We start from the raw sequence: 7,459 nt of genomic DNA, 5'->3' as shown, positions 1-7,459 counted from the left end.
GCACTGCCCTTTTCATCTGTTTTTACACGAGCAGTTCCTGAGCGTTTTATTGATGACACATAATCCGGTAGTCTGTTCAGGTATGTACCGTGACCGTCATACTTCCTGCTAGGCGACATCGATGTACCCTTTGTCTTTGCAACTATGAAGCTCACGTTGACACCATTCCTTTTCACCAGAAAAGAAACAACACAGCACAGAGTGACTTTACGCGGAGGAAGGAGTTACTTTCTGCTTCTACTCAAACATTTTTATTTTTGAGATGTGATTTTTTTTTTCTGAATTTGTTTCCTTCTAACAAATCCCTCAACATTTACCCTTCTGTTTAATTATTGTTTTTATTTAATCTTTGTTTTTTTTCTTGACCTGTCCAATATTAATTAAAAAGTCATGTTCACTCATCATGTTAACATGTTCAGTAAATGTATGCGCATGTTGATACAGGCGATCTGTAACGTCTAGAATTTACCTCTTGCAATGCAATGCCGTATATTTTCACTGCATTCGCTCTTTTTTATCTGTTCTACATAAGTAGTTCCTGATGGTGACATTGAAACATGAAATATTATCTAACTTGGATCAGGTAGATCTCGTAAAGTTACCATCCAGTTTCCTCCCAGGCAGTAGCCAAAACTATACACATTGCTTTTTCCAGCCACCCCCCCCCCAAAAAAAAAAGAAAAAAGTTATATTAGTCACATCGTTCTTCTCACTAATTATATATATGTGACCCTGCACCTCAAAACAAACAAAAAGTCGCCAGACATGAATTTTTAGTTAAGACCATATTCTAAAAGAGCAGACTTTAAGCTTTAAAATGATGTATAACTCAAATCAAATAGACTCTCCTAACCTATCTAAATATTGGAAAGAAAGCACAAACTCAGGAAAAGTGTGAACTGAGAAAAGAGGCTCTGAAGTACAGTGTCTATTCAAGCGCTTAATCTTTACCAAGCCATGCTGGCTGTGCGATGAATGGGACAAAAAACAGGAAGTAAACCATCAGAGTAACAACAATGAAGGGATTACCAGATTAAACTGAAATTAAAGATGCCTCATTAACACATTCTGTTCATAATTAATGCCAACTTTCAAAGCAGTAACACTATCCTTTCAAAAGTTATTAGAGTTGAAAGTGAAGAGTGTGGACAAGGTTTTTCAGAAATGAAAAAGGGATTCTAAAGACACACCTAATCACACTATTCTACAAAAAATGATCGAGATAAACTGCTGAAAAAAAGACACTTTCCTGCCCGTTTTATAATACCAAATTTTAGCATAATGTAAAAGAAGACCCGCTCTTTCAGAAAATATGAAAAAGTCAAGTTCGGCTAGGTTGACCCATTTCACTTATTTTCAGTCCTCACGTAAAATCAGTGTGTGCGACTTTATGTTCGTTTTGAGGTGCACGGTCACATATGTGAAGAGTTTGTTCGCAAAAACCGATAAGTCCATTTTTAAAGAATTTGAAGTACGGTCTCTGTAATAAAGTACAAAATAATACCTTTTAAATGATATATTGATCACTACAGATAAAGGTACATTTTTGAAATTATGGTCGATTATTATTATTCTCTTTATTTTTCTTGACCTTTAATCGCAAATATCTCAGTTCGGCAAATATGGACTTCTCGGTTTTTTGCAAACAAACTCTTCATATATGTATATATATATATGTTATGGCAACGTTGCAAAGACTGAAGTAGTATTTATCAGCTTCAAATATGTATATGTGCAATTTATATGTGCTCATCCTGTACATTTAAAGACCAAAAATGTTCAGAATTATGAAAGAAGGCGTAAGTTTACACCTCTGAATATAGCCCGGTTTCAAGAGTCTTTGATTGAAATTGACTGGTCTGATTCATATGTGTTGCAAGATACGAATGTAGCTTATGATATTTGTATGCCTCCGCAACGAAGTGGCCGGAGGCATTATGTTTTCGGGTCGTCCGTCCGTCCGTCCGTCCGTCCGTCCGTCCGTCCGTCCCGTTTTGTTTTTGTCGATATCTCAAGAACCGTGTGGTGGTTTTACATCAAACTTGGTATGAGGGTATATACTTGGGGGATAATACTTTGTGTGGATTTTAGGGTTACAGGGTCAAAGGTCAAAGGTCACAGGTTATTTTGTGAAAAAAAATTGAAATTTCATGTTTTTCTCCATATCTCGCAAATGGTTCAAGGTATCTTCATGGAACTTAGTATATATGTGACCCTGCACCTCAAAACAAACAAAAAGTCGCCTGACATGAATTTTTAGTTAATACCATGTTCTGAAAGAGCAGACTTTAAGCTTTAAAATTATGTATAACTCAAATCAAATGGACTCTCCTAACCTATCTAAATATTGGAAAGAAATCACAAACTCAGGAAAAGTGTGAACTCAGAAAAGAGGCTCTGAAGTACAGTGTCTATTCAAGCGCTTAATCTTTACCAAACCGTGCTGGCTGTGCGATGAATGGGACAAAAAACAGGAAGTAAACCGCCAGAGTAACTACAATGAAGGGATTATCAGATTAGACTAAAATTAAACATGCCTCATTAACACATTCTGTCCATAATTGATGCCAACTTTCAAAGCAGTAGCACTATCCTTTCAAAAGTTATTAGAGTTGAAAGTGAAGAGTGTGGACAAGGTTTTTAAGAAATGGAAAAGGGATTCTAAAGACACACCTAATCACACTATTCTACCAAAAATGTTCGAGATAAACTGCTGAAAAACACACTTTCTTGCCCGTTTTATGATACCAAATTTTAGCATAATGTAAAAGAAGTGCCGCTCTTTCAGAAAATAAGAAAAAGTCAAGTTCGGCTAGGTTGACCCATTTCACTTATTTTCAGTCCTCACGCAAAATCAGTGTGTGCGACTTTATGTTCGTTTTGAGGGGCACGGTCACATATGCTTGTACCGATGAGCAGTGATTATCTAGGGAAGTTGGGGGTCATGGGTCAAAGGTCAGGGGGTCAAAGGTCAAGGTCAACTCCTCAAAATATCACTACTTTCCTGATATTTATGCAATGAAGGTTTTTTTTTTAACTTGATGTATACATGTATTACCCAATATATATTCTGTGGGAAGTTTCTTGCCAAAAGGTCAAAGGTCAAAAGGTCAAAGGTCAAGTGAAAGTGCTGAATTGCACTTTTTCCTCCATATCTCAAAAGTAACTCAAGGTATCATCATGAAACTTACATATTTATGCATGTTCAACCTAACAGTGATTCTCTTTGGAACTGTGAGGTCAAAGGTCAAAGGCCAGGTTTAGATAGTGCTATTTTCCCATTTGATACTGAAATTATACTTTTTCTCAATACCTTGAAAAATTACTCAATGCATAAACTTATAAAAGGGTCAAAAGTCAAGTAAAAATCATCAGTTCCCCAAATACCTGCACTCTGACATTTTAATCATTCATCCAATTGAACCTAGTTCTAGGAAAGTGAACATTCAGCACATTTGTGTCAAACCTGTCATTTTAATATTTTGCCAATTGTTTGAAACTGTCATCACACATTGTCAAGACATTGTACTATAGACCTATTAGGAGAACCATGCATTATGGCGGAGGCATATCAGTCGCCGTAGCGATATATATAGTTATAAATAAGATTATTACTTTGTTAGCTATACATATTCCATTAGTTAGAAAGAAGTTGCGTAATTACAAACGTGATCCAAGATTGCCATGGGTGTCAAAGTCACTATTACATTCAATCAATCGTAAAAACAACTTTTATTATGTATATGAGGCTAAAAAACACCACAGTACTCCCGTGATAAGTATACTGCTTATAAAAATACTCTCACAATGGTATTGCGTAAAGAAAAAAGAAATTACTATACACGAAAATTAGATTTGTTTAAAAATGATATGCGTAATACTTGGAAATTGATTAATGAAACATTGAATAAGCATAAGGAAAGAAATGTTATATCTAGAATTAAGAATGATGGATCTGGAATAAAAGATTTACGTATGATAGCTGTCAGAAATATTCAATTCACATTTTTCGAGTGTTGGCCGAAATCTTTGTGAAAATACCCCCGTTGTCTAGTAATAAATTCAAAGATTACTTGGATGTAGGTACAACGTAATCAAAATTCAATCTTTTTTCCCCTGTAACAGTATATGAGATTTTAGATAGTGTTCATAATATACCTTCCAAAAGAAGTTATGGTTATGATGACATTGATAATATACTGTTAAAAAATATGATATTCTATATTGTTGATCCGCTATCTTACATTTTTAATTTATCAATATCACAAGGGCAGGTACCAGATGCTATGGAAACATAGAAAATGATTCCAATCTTTAAAAAGGGTACTAGGGAAGATTTGAATAATTACAGGCCTATTTCACTTTTGCCTAGTATATCTAAAATATTAGAAAAGATACTATTCTCGAATTATACAATTTTTAAATAAAAATGATATTTTGTCAAATATCAATTTGGATTTCGCCAAAAAAAAAAATATAGCACAGCACATGGAATATCATCTTTCACTGAAAACGTATCTCGGGCCATTGATAAGTTTCAACATACTGCAGGAATCTTCCTTGACCTCCCCAGTGCCTTCGACACGATTAACCACGGCACTCTTTTTTATAAACTTAATCATTATGGTATACGTGGGAAGGCCTTGGAGTGGTTCATAAGCTATTTGACAGACAGAAAACAATTTGTTTTTATAAACAATGAAAAAAAAATATTGTTCTTTGCGTTCAGTTGATTGTGGAGTTCCACAAGGAAGAATACTAGGGCCGTTACTTTTTATTATCTACATCAATGATTTTCCAAAATCATCAAAAATGTTCTCTCCTTCTTATTATTTGCAGATGATTCTAATCTTTTCTTTTCTCATTCAAATCGTCATACATTAGTTGATATCATAAATGAAGAATTGAACAAGATAATGCAATGGCTAAGATCAAATAGATAATTGCCCTTGATAAATTGCAACATGATATAATTTTTGAAATTGAAGTCATAGACAATTTATTCTGTTAGATTTCTCGGTCTAACTGTAGATAGTAAGCTCTCTTGGAAACAACATAATTATGTGACCCTGCACCTCAAAACAAACAAAAAGTCGCCAGACATGAATTTTTAGTTAAGACCATTATTTGAAAGAGCAAACTTTAAGCTTTAAAATGGTGTATAACTCAAATCATATGGACTCTCCTAACCTATCTAAATATTGGAAAGAAAGCACAAACTCAGGAAAAGTGTGAACTGAGAAAAGAGGCTCTGAAGTACAGCGTCTATTCAAGCGCTTAATCTTTACCAAACCGTGCTGGCTGTGCGATGAATGGGACAAAAAACAGGAAGTAAACCACCAGAGTAACAACAATGAAGGGATTATTAGATTAAACTGAAATTAAGCATGCCTTATGAACACATTCTGTCCATCATTAATGCCAACTTTCAAAGCAGTAGCATTATCCTGTCAAAAGTTATTAGAGTTGAAAATGAAGAGTGTGGACAAGGTTTTTAAGAAATGAAAAAGGGATTCTCAAGACACACCTAATCACACTATTCTACCAAAAATGTTCGAGATAAACTGCTAAAAAAACACACACTTTCCTGCCCGTTTTATGACACCAAATTTTAGGATAATGTAAAAGAAGACCCGCTCTTTCAGAAAATATGAAAAAGTCAAGTTCGGCTTGGTTGACCCATTTCACTTATTTTCAGTCCTCACGCAAAATCAGTATGTGCGACTTTATGTTCGTTTTGAGGTGCACGGTCACATATAGATTGTATATGCCGTACAATTTCTAGTATTATAGGTGTAATTATTGAAGTAAAGTTTTGTTTTCCCGTTAAAACGTTAATGGTATATTCAACTTTAATTTCACCTTTTTTAACGTAATGAATTAGCGTATGGGAAAATACACATTCAACTTTTGGATAGATTATTTTTGCTCCAAAGAGAAAGCACTTTGAGTAGTATGTAATACCTCCAGATATTCCAATACTGACGGTTTATTTGTGGAGAATAAGGTTTTGAAAGTTAGGGATTTGTATTATTATTATCTTGGTCAATCTATGTATAGCTTACATAATAATTCACTTCCTTCTGTTTTTGAAAATATGTTTAATAAGAATAAAAATATAAATACCCCACTCGTCAAACAGATGAGTATCATTTGCCCCTTACTCGAACTCTATTTATAAAATCTACAGTGGCCCAAAACTATGGAATTCTCTCGAGAAATATATAACAGATTCTACTAGTTTGAAATTATTTTGTAGTAATTTAAAGAAATATTGTACCCCATAATTAGTTTGACTGTTTGGAATTGTTGTTCTTTTTTCTTCGCCCTGCGTCGAGAATACTGACCTGCCCTTCGCTCTCTCTATTCCCCCTTCTCTCCCTCCCTCCCCCTCTTTCTGTGTGTATATAGGGCCTATGTATGCGTGTGTGTGTACGTGTGCGTATGTGTGTGCGTATGTGTGTGTGTGTGTGTGTGTGTGTGAATGCGTATGCTTCATCTTACCATCGATGTTATGAAAAGTGTATACTTTCAATGACTAACTTGTACGGTTCATGTATTGTTGTATTGTAAGCTTTGTATTTAATGTACTACAGTAATGTTAAACGTATATGAGGGGACTGTACTATACAAGTTCCCTTTTTAGCATCCCCTCAGTTTTCATTTCCACCAAGTCATTTATGAAACAATATGTATTATAATCATGTTACAAGATATGTTATCATTTGACGTTTGTATTACCTATGTATATGGATTGGAAATTAAAATAAAAACATGAATGAATAAATGTATGTATAAATATATATATATATATATATATATATATATATGTGTGTGTGTGTGTGTGTGTGTGTGTGTGACCCTGCACCTCAAAACAAACAAAAAATCGCCAGACATGAATTTTTAGTTAAGACAATATTCTGAAAGAGAAGTTTTTAAGCTTTGAAATGAGGTATAACTCAAATCAAATGGACTCTCCTAACCTATCTAAATATTGGAAAGAAAGCACAAACTCAGGAAAAGTGTGACCTGAGAAAAGAGGCTCTGAAGTAAAGTGTCTATTTAATCTTTACCAAACCGTGCTGGCTGTGCGATGAATGGGACAAAAAACAGGAGGTAAACCACCAGAGTAACAACAATGAAGGGATAATTAGATTAAACTGAAATTGAGCATGACTCATTAACACATTCTGCCCATATTTAATGCCAACTTTCAAAGCAGTAGCACTATCTTTTCAAAAGTTATTAGAGTTGAAAGTGAAGAGTGTGGACAAGGTTTTTCAAAAATAAAAAAGGGATTCTAAAGACACACCTAATCACACTATTCTACCAAAAATGTTCGAGATAAACTGCTAAAAAAAACACACTTTCCTGCCCGTTTTATGACCCCAAATTTTAGCATAATGTAAAAGAAGACCCGTTTTTTTTCAGAAAATATGAAAAAGTCAAGTTCGGCTAG

Source organism: Diadema antillarum, unplaced genomic scaffold (assembly GCF_040938485.1).
Source record: "Diadema antillarum isolate AM-2024a unplaced genomic scaffold, OU_Dant_1.0 scf00000128, whole genome shotgun sequence".
NCBI classification, from domain to species: domain Eukaryota; kingdom Metazoa; phylum Echinodermata; class Echinoidea; order Diadematoida; family Diadematidae; genus Diadema; species Diadema antillarum.
The sequence above is the reverse complement of the archived record's forward strand: the minus strand, read 5'-3'. Positions refer to the sequence as shown.